This window comes from Uranotaenia lowii, chromosome 3 (genome assembly GCF_029784155.1).
Source record: "Uranotaenia lowii strain MFRU-FL chromosome 3, ASM2978415v1, whole genome shotgun sequence".
Taxonomy (NCBI): Eukaryota; Metazoa; Arthropoda; class Insecta; order Diptera; family Culicidae; genus Uranotaenia; species Uranotaenia lowii.
In genome coordinates, this window is record NC_073693.1 from 309,423,891 (window position 1) to 309,437,878 (window position 13,988).

Below are 13,988 nucleotides of genomic sequence, written 5' to 3' on the forward strand. Positions count from 1 at the left end.
AGGCTTCTCGCTCCTCCTCTGCCCTCTATTTTGGTGTTCTTTTCAGTGAATAACATTAAATTCAACAGTCTGAACTCATCTTAAGACAATTTTTTGATAAAATTTGCATTTTTCATAGAATTTTCTCTAGTGTGACATTGTTGCGTAGATCTATCAACATAGAGACAACCACCTTGATGAAAATTTCGTATAAGTTCAGAACAAAGTATACTTGTTTGTGTTTTTATTCGAAAGTTAACACTAAAAGAGACCGTTTTCAGCAAAAAAGTGAAAATGATCCAAAAGTCACATGGGACATTGCTTAGAACGGCAGTATAATCGAAACAAAAAAAAAATTACTTTAAACTTACAATTTTGATTTCTTTGAAGTTTTATTTTACATTCTGAATTTTTAATACCGTTAGTTTTTAAACTTGAATGGAACCTTAATTTTTTTTCAGATCCTTAGAAAAATACTCTGATTTAACTTAATTATTTTAAAATAAACTTATGAAGTAGGTACATATGTATTATTTGAAGAAAAGTGATTCAGTCAATCGAATCTTTCGGTCCTTCAATTCTCAAATATGGGTTATTCGATTAATATCTAGACACTTGTGTCCATTGAAAGAGAAAAATTCGTCAGCAAACGCTTGACTTGACTTGAGAGCCAACAATCTCTATTGGTCAAAGGCATAAGCAAAATATTGCAAATAGTGTTCCTATATTTTCTTCACATGTCGTTGTTTTTCGATTCAATGACATCATGCTACTAAACTGTCAGCCGATTCTTATGGTTAGCGAAATGTGTTTGTGAGAGTATTTCGTTTTTATGGCAGAGATTTGTTTTTGTTCGGAACGAAGATCTTTGTCATAAATATTTAGCGTTTTCATTTTTTAATAGTATGGAAACGAATTTGATGAAATATGTGTTTGTTTCTAATATTCGTAATGTAATCAGTGTAAATTTAGTTTTCCCAAATCTCAAGTAGTGACAAAGGTAAGTTTTATAACGGTTAAAACATATGATTGATTACCGATGGGCTGACTATGTGTAAATAACAAATAACTATCATAATGAAAATATTCCTTTATTCTAATTCTGAGCTCTCTATCTAAAATTTCGTTTAAAATTAGGGGTTTTTAAATTCCAAAAGTGTTTCTGATTGTTGCTTTAAAATGTTAAATCTTAATTCGGAATCTGCTTAATTTTGAACCTAGATTCAGAAACTCTGAAATTTCAATTTTATTTCTAGAGTTTTATTCCGAGTCTGATTTTATATTCGGCATTCTTGATTTAAATTTTGAATATGATACCCGAATGCTGTTTGTAATTTCTTCACTAGAACTGGTATGTTTTTTTCTTTGTTTTGAATATAGTTTTATTGCGAAAATGTTGTATTATTATACTCCATATGCATATAATTGAACGTAGAAAACCGTTATGAAACGCAATCGTGCGGAGTAACAATGGGTCAAAGAACAATGTTTTTTTAATTGTTTCCCAAATAACTCCCGTCATTCTTATCACAACAAAAACGTAACAACGCATCATCTTGAAAGACGTCGCGAAATATTGAAAAAAAAATTTGTTCAATGTAAATTCAAGTATGAGAAGCAAGGCCGTGCGAAAGGGGGGGGGGGGGGGGGGGGAGGATTTAGGGGTTTGACCATTTTTCTCGTTTTTCTCAGCATCACATTTGAGCAGGTTTTGATAAATTACACAAGGCCGAAAAAATTACATTTTTCCGGGGTGCAATGAATTTAAAACGTAATTTGGACTTATTTTAGTGCCCTGAATCTGAATATGCAATTTTTCTATCAGCTTTTGTTATTGAAATAACTTTTCAAAATAGGTTAAAATTATTTACACTTTTTTGACAAATCTTGAAAACAAAAACATAACATTTTGAAATAAAAGATTTGAATCGATCATCAACTTTCATTAACATTTTGAGTTCTGCGATAAAAGTTATAGAAGTTTTCTATTTGTTTACTATTTCTCATTTAACGAATTTGAAAAGAAGTTTAAAGCCAAATGGAATTTTGTTGTGCCAGTAATGTCAAAAATATTGGATTTTTCCGTCGTCGCGTTTTTTTTCCGTTTGTTTATTTTTTAGTGAATTTTGGAGACTACGTCCGCGGGAAATTTTTTAAGTTTTAAAACCTGGGAGAGTATAATTCAACCGGCAATAAGGCGCAAATTTAGCTTTTTGAATAGTTTTGTGAATGGTTGAAACAACGGGGCTACGCCATCCAGACTAAACCAGGTACAGAATATTCGTTCAGGAAAGAGTTGCATGACATTCAACCAGGAAGTAAAGCTGTTATACTCAGATAAGTAGATCGCTTCTGTTTTCTCTGATAAAGTACCAGATATTCAATTCAGTAAATTTTGTTTCTGATATTTTTGAATTTTTATGGTTTTTCTACATTCACAGGTTTGCAAAAGAATACATACCTAATTGATGATGTCAATTATTTTATTCTTTTATATTAAATTATATTTTTTATCTATGTTTTATTATATTACTTTTTATTATATTTTATTAAATTATACTGTATTATATTTGTTATATTATTTCATTTAAAGACATTGTACTGATTTCATATTTTAACAACAAGGGCAGGGGCATCTGGGTATCCTCGTTTTACAAGAAGAGCGGGTTACCGTGTATGCTAGTACCGTATTGAATACTAGAAAAAGTGACGATCTGTTTTATTAATGTGATTTAGTGTTTTGGTGGCATGAGGGTTTGAATTGGATCTCTATAAGTTTTATAGAACCAGCAATTTTTTCATAAATTAATAGACATTAAAAGGCGAATAACATAACGTCACAAATAACCAATAAATAGGAAGTGAGAAAAAAAACCGAGTAATATGTTTTCGGATGGCTGTGACGAATTATCAATGTAACATTTCTTATGTAAGATTTTTGGAAACCCCCCCTATCCCTTTGGTAAGAGATCGTAAGCAAATGTGAAACCCCCCCTACCCCCCTATGTGCTTACGTAATTAGTGAACGGCCCCTAAAGTCTAAAGCATTTGATAGATGATTTACTGCCATTTTTTCAAGCATACTTTTGGTTATGTTTTCTTCGATTTTGAATAACGTAGGGAAGATAAGGGCATTACGAGCACCCGGGGCATAGTAAGCACACCTCTTTTCCACAAAAGTACGAATTTTTTCAAATGAATTTTCATGAGGAACAGTTTTGTAGTTCCTATAGTATTAACTTTTCAGCTAAAAAGAAATCTCTTTATCATCTATACAGTTATATCCATCATTAAATTTTTGATTTTTCACTATAAATAATCATTTTTAAAACGCATTTTTACTTTAACTTGTTGACTCGGGGAGTATAGAGAAACATTGATCGGGGCACGATGAGCATTTTCTGCCGTAGAATCTAGCAGCGAATTGAACTCGATGAAGTCAACTGAATTATAAACCCACAGCTTGACTATAGTTTACATCTGACGGTTTAGTCTATTGGTTAGGTGTCGGAGAGGTTCGATTCCTGGTCGAGCTGGTTTAACCATGTTGAGTCGCCGCGACTATTACGGCCCCCTTTCCCTTACTAACAATAATCAAAACTAAATGTAATTGGATACCCTAGACACAGAAAACTTCATAATTTTAAGACCTGAAATACACGTTTTTATTATTTAAAAAAATGAAAACTTTATTATTTAAAGAAAACTGTTAAGGTAAAAAATACTGTGACTTTGAGGGTAAACGGTTTCGATATCAGAGTTTGAATGATCGCGTTTCAGGCGTATTCACGCATGGGCAACGAACTATTCCATAGGCGCCTCAGCCGACGTCTAGGTGCGTTTGTAGGTAGTCAGCGTCGCAACAGCTCAAGATATGATGACGCAAAACGATGACGAGACGCTGCCACCACACATGGCATGGCACATTGGGGAACAGAAAAATACCCACTTCAGATGCGTCGAAAGATTTTGTATTTCCACTCATCGACGCTGGCTGCGGCGCGACGCCGCACGGTCAGGTGTTTAGATAGGGCACCTAGCAGTTAAGTCAGACAACCAGTCGATCATCACAATCACAAGTCCACCGGTGTGGTCTGGCCAAGTTAAGCCAAGCCGAGCCGACCCGGTCAGAGCAGAGCCTTCATCAGTTGCTTCCTCGCAGGCTTTGGAAACGCGCGCGAAATTCTCCAGCGCTTCTGGAATGCGCGCGCGCAAGGATAGTTCATCTCGTTCAAATCGAAGCTTCAAGCGTGTTGCTCTAAAAGTGAGATCGTCGGTTTTTCTTTCCAAGTTATTCAAATAATTACAAATTGTGGAATACAAGGTGTACTTAAGACACGGTTTTTTCCCAATAAGTGGTCGGAAAAAAGTTACATGCTTCGCGCTACCGAGTGTTTAACCAGCTCAAGTGTTTTTGCTCTATTGGTTTTTTTTTATAAAGTGTCAACCGATTGTTTGCGATAGCATCAATAGTTACTGAAAATTCAAACTGGGAGGAAGACTTACGCCCCCGGAATCGTGCTCTGGAAGAAAGTAAATAAGAAGAAAACACGCAGACGCTTTTCGACAACGTGGAACAGCATCCACCTTCTGTTCCTTCATATCTCTTATCATCTTTCTGCCGCCGAAGTTTACGAATTGTAAAATGTGTCTAGTGATATTACTGTAGATTGGTGGTTCTCTATGGAGTGATAAGTTGGTGATAAAAATAAGGAGATTCCACCCACGACACGGTCACGTTATATTCCCCATGTTAGCGAGGTATGTTTCGAAATGCAATCAAATGGACAAGGGCAAGCTCAGGTAGATCTTTTTGGGGAAATTTGCTATTTTGAATGGACAATGGACCACAAAAGTGTCATAACCCTTTCTTACCCACCGGGTTTTTCGCACGTAACCCCAATCCGCTCTTGAGTGTCAATATGAAACTATTGGAAGTTTGGCGGCTTGGAACTTTTTTCGGGTGCATCCAAATAAAAAAAAAACTTCTTCAGAGACCCTCAATGAAATCTCGAAATTTTTAATTTTGCATCATTACTTTTTTTTATGGACGAAATCTGAAAGACCAGGAAAAAAAACTCCCTTATCAGACCTTGAGTGTAAATTTGACACTCCTCGCTTAAAGCCTTAACTGATTTTTACAAAATTTATAGTTTTGGGAACCACGTGATGTAATGTAACTCAAATATGTTTTTCAGACAATATCCAGCTACAACACTTCTGTTATTTCGTTATTCAAAGTCTTAAAAAAAATCCGAAAAATAATGCTTCGGAGAAAGACTGTGGATCAGCTACGAAATGCTCAAAAAATTCACTTAATGTCCAAGAAGCTTGCGTTGCACATAAGTGTATATTTTTTTTTTATTTTTAAGATCATGACCACAAAAATATAAAAAAGTGGTGTAAAAACCGTACTTTGAACCGTCCAAATTGTGCAAGTCACACCAGATAAATTTTGAAAAACATTTTGAATATAAATTGATTGCGAAATTCTTGAGTTAACGTACAAAAAATCCAGCGTAAAGTTGAATTTAAGCGCAAAAAAATCTGAGAGATTGCATATTGACAGTTCGGAAAACAGCTACCTTTGAAAATTCGTCAAAAATCCTGTGTTTCGTATTTTGACAATCTAAAATGACCAAAATGTGCCAAATTATGTCAACTTTTCAATTCTCTTTTTAAAAATTGTCTGATGTGACTTAAATAATTTTGACGGTTTATTGATTGAAAAGCACGGATACACCACTTTTTCACATTTTTTGTGGTCATGGCCTTAAAAAAATTCAAAAACTATATACTTATGTGCAATGTAATGTATAGCTTCTAACTTCAACTTTCTTGAATTTTTTTTTTAGCATTCCGTAGCTGATCTACAGTCTTTTCAGAAGCATGTTTATTCGGATTCTTTTTTAGACTTTGAATTACGGAAAACTGTTTGTAATGTTTGAGAAACATATTTTAGTTACATTACAAGGCTTCCAAGACTATAAACTTTGTAAAAATAGGTTGGGAAACAAGATATATTGGTTTAAGTTTAAGAGCAGGGTTGCCTACATATTTTTTTCAAAAATCAGGGATCAGATTAAATAAAAATCAGGCCAAATCAGGCTACGTTAAAATAACGGAAATTTCGCTCAAGGTGATGACCTTTTTATTTGGTCATCGCTCCACATTTCACTCTTACCTATATGTGTTTTGAGTCTACTTGCTTGAATAATACTACTGAATCAAACAAAAGCAATCGAAAGATTCCCTTAATTCCTTTTTTTAAGGGGGGAGTAGGGTCTAACGGGTAAAAAAAACACCATTTTCACGAATTTTTTTTAGAGCTATCGTTCAAACAAATGTATTTAAATTTTTTGCATTATACAAAGCATTGTTAAAAGAACATTTTGTATTTTTTTCGTAGAAAAATATTGAAAAAAGAGCCGGTGACGGATCATTTTCGAGGATGTCTTTTAGAAAACAGGATTTGCGGTGGACACTGTATCTCAGCACAGAATCATCTGAAGTCAAAAAATCAGAGTAAAATATTATTAATAGATGTTTTTCTGGACCCCAACGATTTTATTTAACTTAAAATTTTTTTTTTTGAATTTTTGTGGCTGTTTGAAGTAAAAACTACGATTTTTCACGAAAAAATCCGTCATTTTTTATATGTAAAATCTCCCCAAAGTAAAAAAAAGAAAATCATTGGGATTTGGTATTTTATATGTAGAAAATATGTTCCAAATTTGAAAAGAATCGGACAAGTAGTTTTCAAATGACGATGTCCACTGACTTTAAAAATGTGCTTTCGAGAAAAACGCGTTTAAAGTTTCTGCTCTCTCTCTCTTGCAGTATTAGATAAGAGAAGATAAAGGCCTATAATTTCTACAGTTTTGCTTCGATTGACTTGAAAATTTTACACACTCTTGAAATGTTTTACAATAAGAAAATAAAAGAAAATAAAAAAATCGATTTTTTGAAATGTTAGACCCTACTCCCCATTTAAATACGAATTAAAGGGAATCTTTCGATTGCTTTCATTCAGCAACATTTTCATTTTTTTACTTTAGCAAGATACCATTGCTCCAATCCAGTTTTTACCCATTTTTAATCACATTCTCAAAAATCTGGTAAATTCAATGGCTTATCAGGTTGTCAGGCTGAGCCTTTAAAAAATCAGTCAAATCCTGAAATATCAGGCACATTGGCATCTCTGGTCAGGAGTGTCAATTTGATTCAAAATTTAATTTAAAATAATGCAAAATATGATAAACTAGAATAATTTGGACAAAAGCTTGCATGCAATAAAGTTGCATGAAATTTCAAATGCAAGAAATCGAATAATCATCATTTTTTTTTTATCAAAAATTTGAAAAAATAAAGAATGCAAAAGGCGATAAACTTCTAGTCTTTCAAACTTTGAGTTTGGTTCGTAAAATTGTTTGAATTTTCTATTAATAAATTTAAATTCCCATAAAAAACTTCAAACTTTATTTATTCCTCCCTTCGAGTTATTCGGAAAAATTGAAGGAGGGGGGAATTAATATTTGTATTATTTGAAGAAAATATGAAAAAAATGCTTTAATCAAATTAAAAACGTTTTTTAAGTAGTTTTTTGAAAAATTGCCGTCGAAAATCCGGACAGTTTGGTGGATTGATACTTTTTTCAACAAAATCGATCTTGTTCTCCACTTAACGACATCCCGGCTGTAGTGACAGCTTGCCAGGTCCGGCCAGAACTTTACCGGACCTTTGTGGAACCGAATGAATGGCAAAACCCTTTTCTGGAGACATTCTTCTTTGTAAACATTTCCATTCATTGTTTCCCCAGTGATGAAAATCTTAGTCTTCTTCCCACAACTACAGATTCAAAATGCATCCGTTGTACTTGGTCAACACTTTCTCGTACAACTTCCTTGCCCTGGTTTTGGCAACCAGGGGCGGGATTATGGAACTCGAAACAATCGAGTTTCGTTCGATTCGACCAACTTTGGCATTACCGATCTCGATTCGAATGGAATGTTTCGAGATGATATACTACCCGATTTACTCGAAATCTAGTACGTTAAAATTCAGAACTCGAACGAGATTCGTAATACTGATTCTAATTCGATTCGAGTTCAACTCGAAACGGGTAACTCGAATCGAATAGGATTCATAATTTCACCCCAGGTTTTGTTTCAGCGTCCTGTTGGGGTGTTTACTTGCATGATACGACCGCAAGCCTTCTCCCAAACAAATTCGTCGAGCTGTACTGTGTCGTCTTGAACTTTTTCGCCAAATCACGCAAGGAGATTCCAGGATTATTGTGAACTGATCGAAATACCTTTGCTCAAAGCTTCCGGTCATATGTTCCACTTTTACGCCTGGTTTGTTATGCTTGATCCACCGTAAGGGTCTCCTGGTAACGTTGCAGCACCGAATTTACAGTCGACCACGTCAGTTTCTCTACGTGAGTGTGCAGAATTTTCTCTCGCCTTTCGCGTTCCATCGTCGATAACTTTTGACTGACTGCTTCAATCTTGATGAAATTTTCACCACTTAGTAAACAAACCATCCTTATCAAAACACTGTCAATAGATTCGTGATGTGACAACTAGGGGCGCTGTAGTAAATGAAAAGATGCGACCAGATTCTATGTGAAACAGACTTTATCTTGACTTTCTGGGACTTGGTTGATTTTCCAAAAAACGGCCGGTTTTCCTAAAAATGGTCGAAAAAACAATTCCAGAAAGTTGATTTTTGGCCTAAAATTTTTGTTCGAGGTCTTGACGTTTCATGCATTTCTAAGTCATTTGGAATCATAATTAAAATTTCGATTTTCCGGATTTCCTTTGTTCCCTCTTTTTAGATTATTGTCGTTTTACCATTTTCATGGCATTTGCGACGTTGCAGTTGGCGGACAGTTATTGAAAAACTTATCCGGTACATGTCAGGTATCAGGTATCAGAATGGGGGTAGGCTTAATAGCGGCACGTTATCCAAACATACGGGAAAATTGTGCCTAGCCTTTTTTTATCCAAGATTTCATCATTTACCTGAGAAACCTGAAAAACCTATAAAAGGAAGAAATAAATTCAATCTATTTAAGATGGCATAAAGCCTTTCTACTAGGGATTATTAGCATTAAAGCTCTTTTCTACATTCGGTAAGGAATGATAGAATGTTTTTTAAGTTTAATTTCTTAAACTCAGATTCGCTTAAAGCGTAAGATCCCAGAGTACGAAAACGTAGTCTGGCAAATGAGGGACAGTTACATATAAGATGGAAGGGATCTTCCACATCTGATTCACAACTACCACATACTGGAGATTCAGCACGCTGAATGTTGTGCATGTGATAGTTGAGTTTACAATGACCGGAGAGTGCTCTGATCAAGATGCTGCAATGAGATTTATTTAAAGTTAATAAGTAACTCGATATGATTGGAGATGGTTTTTCTAAAAATAATTTAGTTTGACGACAAGTGTCCAACTCTTCCCAGTATCGTTCATGCTGGTTAGAGGACCAAGTTTGAATTTGGTTTCTGAACCAACATGGCGATATTGGGACAGCCGGCTCTGGTCCGTAAAATTCCTTTTCCGACCCAGCTCTAGCGAGTTCGTCGGCGCATTCGTTTCCAAAAATTCCCTTATGTCCGGGTACCCATAGAAGGTTTAATCCATTGCCTTCAGCAAGTTCTTCGATTGCTTTCCGGCATGCGATTACCAGTTTTGATCTAGAACTGGAAGCACTGAGTGATTTGATAGCTGCTTGGCTATCTCAGAAATAAATTGTTCTGAACATAATCTTCTTTTGAAGTGCAATTTGCACTCCATACATAATAGCATATAGCTCAGCCTGAAAGACTGTACAATATTTTCCTAGAGGTTGAGCATATTCTATGTTCAACTCATGACAGTAAATTCCTGCACCTGCACGGCCGTTTGATAATGAACCGTCAGTATAGAATACAATATGAGAGGACATTTGGTCCTCTACGAAACCTGATAACCATTCTTGAGGAGAAGGAAATTTGACTTTAAACCCCATGTAGGGAAAACTACTCGAGAGTGTTAAATCGTTTGGCGCTAGATTAAACTTGTTTAATCTAACTAATTCAGGCCACACATTTGTATGACTCGATGATCTTTCGATATTTTCTGACAGCCAGAGACCAACTGCCTGTAGACGAAAAGCACATGAGAAGGCTTCCTGTTTTAGGAACAAGTGTAGGGGTTTGATAGAAAACAGAGCCTCTAGTGCTGCAGTAGGAGTTGTAGTGAACGATCCGGACATCCCCAAAACACACATTCTTTGAAGGTGATTTAGTTTAGTCCGAACTGTTGCAACTTCTCCTTTCTGCCACCACACTAGACACCCATAGGCCAGAATTGGTCTTACTATTGTGGAGTAAATCCAGTGAATATGTTTGGGTTTGAGTCCCCAGTTTTTCCCGATTGCACGTCGGCATTGTCCGAAAGCCATGCATGCTTTTTTGATTCTGAATTCGATGTGATCAGACCAGTTTAATTTGGAGTCAAGAATGACACCCAAATAATTAAACTTGATCAGACACGGTGATTTCGGAACCATAAAACAGCAGAGGGCGCACCCCGCGGGTGATACGTTTTTTAGTAAATAATACAATATTAGTTTTTAGAGGATTAACTGAAAGTTCTACATGAGAACACCATCGTTCAACAGAGCGCAGAGCTTGTTGCATTATATCAAATAATGTGCTTATGCACAAACCTCTTACCAGCAGAAGATAATCATCTGCGAATCCATAGGTTGGTATTCCACGGTCATTGAGTTTTCTCAACAAACCGTCTGCAACTAGGTTCCACAAAAGAGGTGATAGTACACCTCCCTGTGGGCAACCACGTGTGCTAACTTTTGTTATTGAAGCCTGTCTTAAAGACGAATGAAGATTCCTGTTACTTAGCATTGCGCTAATCCAGTTAGTTATAACACTAGGCACTCCATGAAGTAGTGCCGCATCCATTATTGATGTAAACGAGACATTATCAAATGCTCCTTCTATGTCTAGAAATGCTCCTAGACATGATTCTTTCTGTGAAAAACTATTTTCAATATTATGTACTACGTTGTGCAGAAGAGTTAATGTTGATTTTCCTGTTTGGTATGCATGTTGTGTCGCATTAAGCGGATGTTGGACAAGGCATTCTTGCCTGATATGATGATCAATTAAACGTTCAAGTGCTTTTAATAGAAATGAACTTAGACTAATAGGACGAAAGCTTTTGGCTTCGTCGTATGATGATCGTCCCCCTTTAGGGATGAATTTCACGGCTATCTGCCGCCAAAGTTTAGGAATATATCCATGAGCAAAACTGCTTATCATTATTTTTCTTAATATGTGTTTGAAATGATCGAAACCTTTTTGAAGCAAAACTGGAAATAAACCGTCACTTCCAGGAGATTTGTATTGAGCAAAACCATCGATTGCCCATTTGATCGATTCTGTAGTAACTATTTTCCCAGCAAAATGCAAGGAATCTAGACTTCCAGAAAAGAACTCAGGCTCTATCGATGAATGTTGATCACCACATCCTGGAAAGTGAGTATTGAATAGACAACTTAATGTTTCTTCGTCGTTTGATGTATACCCAGATAACCAGAAATCGTAAAGCAGTGTTCATTGTAGATTGTATAAGCATCCAGTTTAGATTGGAATTGTATAAACGTCATGTTGTAGCTAATCCAAGTTATATTTTATCGTTTATGGTTTGTATAGTTCATAATACACGATAACATTTTGTTAATCGTATAGAAAGATCAATAAAGTTGTTTTGAATCGCAGTAGAATTGTGTAAAGCTCAATATTTAATCCCATTGTACAACTAAGCAATCTTTCATGCTTGCGATCTAAGATGACATATTATTTCCATGAAAGGTCGTACAGTAATTGAGGGAAAATCGTATAATGGAATTTAAACAATCTATTCATTCATGTCATTCAAAGTTGCTTATTGAGATAAACTTTATCGGTAAATAATTGTTAATAATGCAATTCCCATGCTTAGTAATATCGTAATCATCTTATGTCAACAATTGCAAAAATTGGAAATCCTGGACGAATTATGTTGCAAAAATGAAGGCAGTTTTAATTTAGAAGAAAAAAAAATTAAAAATGAAAAAAAAATTGGCACATACAGTCGGCGTTTGCAAAAATACAGGCGACACTTAAAAAACCCCGTTCGGTGATAAATGATTCTAGATAAACAGAAATCGTAAAGTAATGTTCATTGTAGATTGTAAAAGCATCCAGTTTAGATTGGAATTGTATAAACATCATGTTGTAGCTAAACCAAGTTATATTTTATCGTTTATGGTTTGTGTAGTTCATTATACACGATAATATTTTGATAATCGTATAGAAAGATCACAAAAGTTGTTTTGAATTCCAGTAGAATTGTGTAAAGCTCAATATTATATCCCACTGTACAATTAAGCAATCTTTCATGCTTGCGATCTATGATGACATATTATTTCCATGAAAGGTCGTACAGTAATTGTAAGAACATCGTATAATGGAATTTAAACAATCTGCAGATTGTCGAATTGTTTAACAGTACAGTAAATAGCTAGCTAAGATCGCACAGCGCTGAATACAATTAATCGATTGTAATAGAATCGTCGATGAGATAGGTGAAAGTTGTATATCAAAAAACGGCATCTATAAATAGATTTGGAGTCCGAAATGATGCAGTCAGTGGTACTTTATACGATCAACTGATTTTTAAACGGAACTCTCAACTGTACATGAACAAATTGGCTTGTTTGTATCAATATAAAAAGGCGCCGAGGAAGTATCGAAGGACAGGGATCGGAACGTTGTGAGTTCGAGACTGAGGAAAAAGAGACACATAAAGTTGCATATGGTTCAATTTTTTTTCGCAGTAAACATTAAATTCTATTGTATTAATGTTCACGGCGATTCTTAGTAAAATCGTCATAAAGGAAAAATATAATTGCTTTGGGATACAGTAACAATAAATTGTATTAAATGGCGAAGAAAGTTGTACAAACCTTAGGCTACCTGCAAAAGGAAATTGTAATCAAATTGTAGGGCAGGCAATAAAAAGTTGTAAGTTGTACAATCCTAAGATTTTATGCGAAGCAAAGTTGCTATCAAATTGTTGAAAACGCAATACAAAGTTTTATATTTTCAAGATGAGCAAAATTTGGTCCGTATATTGCCTCCACTTTGGTACGTACAGGCTCATATAGAATATTCTATACAACTTTTTCAGATTGTACAACAGTGTGTATATCTCAGAAACAACTGAAATATACAGACCAAAATGTTCACTGGGTAATCACCACTAGGGGTTTTAAGGTATGAAACCTGATAATCTTTTGATTTGGCTAAGACTTTATTTAACCTACTTGCTTCGTGCAAGCTTGAAATGTTTGTGCAGTAGCTCCGCCAACTTGAGCGTTCGGCAGCTCTTGTTGCTTTCCGGTAAGCTCTGCGAGCCAACTTGAAAGCATCAAAACCTTCCGTGCGCCTTCGGTTCCAAGAGCGTCTGCAGTTTTTTCGTAATTTACTGAGATTTGAGTTCCACCATGGTGTACTGTTTTTGTTGAATTTCAACGTTCGTAAGGGACACGCTTCTTCATAAGAATTTAAAATAATTTCGGTGGTTTTTGCAACCACTTCATCCAACTCAGAAGGAGTAGTAATTTCAGGTGTATATCCATGAAATTTAGTAGCAAGATGCTCCAAATATAGGTCCCAATTAGTTGTTCTTGGGTTTCTGAATGTAATTGTTTCTAAAAACTCACCTGAGTGTTCAAAATAGATAAACCTGTGGTCAGAAATCGATTCTTCGTTAGGCACATGCCAATTTGAAATTTCCTGAGAAATTGTTCTAGAACAAAGTGTGATGTCAATCACCTCTTCTCTGTCACACCTAACAAAAGTTGGTTTATTTCCTACATTTAGAATTTCTAAATCAGTGCTGCTTAAATATTCCATTAAATTTAAGCCTCTCAGATTGATATCTGAGCTA

At 35.3% G+C, this 13,988-nt stretch overlaps 1 protein-coding gene across 1 annotated transcript in view; it reads left to right on the top strand.

The window, feature by feature from the left end:
• Positions 1-4,078: 4,078 nt before the first annotated feature.
• LOC129757067 (uncharacterized) overlaps positions 4,079-13,988 on the top strand; it is a 50,175-nt gene continuing 40,265 nt past the window's right edge. The window contains exon 1 of the mRNA XM_055754182.1: positions 4,079-4,740. The gene's annotated coding sequence lies outside the window, so the exon portion shown is untranslated. The remainder of the gene's footprint in view (positions 4,741-13,988) is intronic.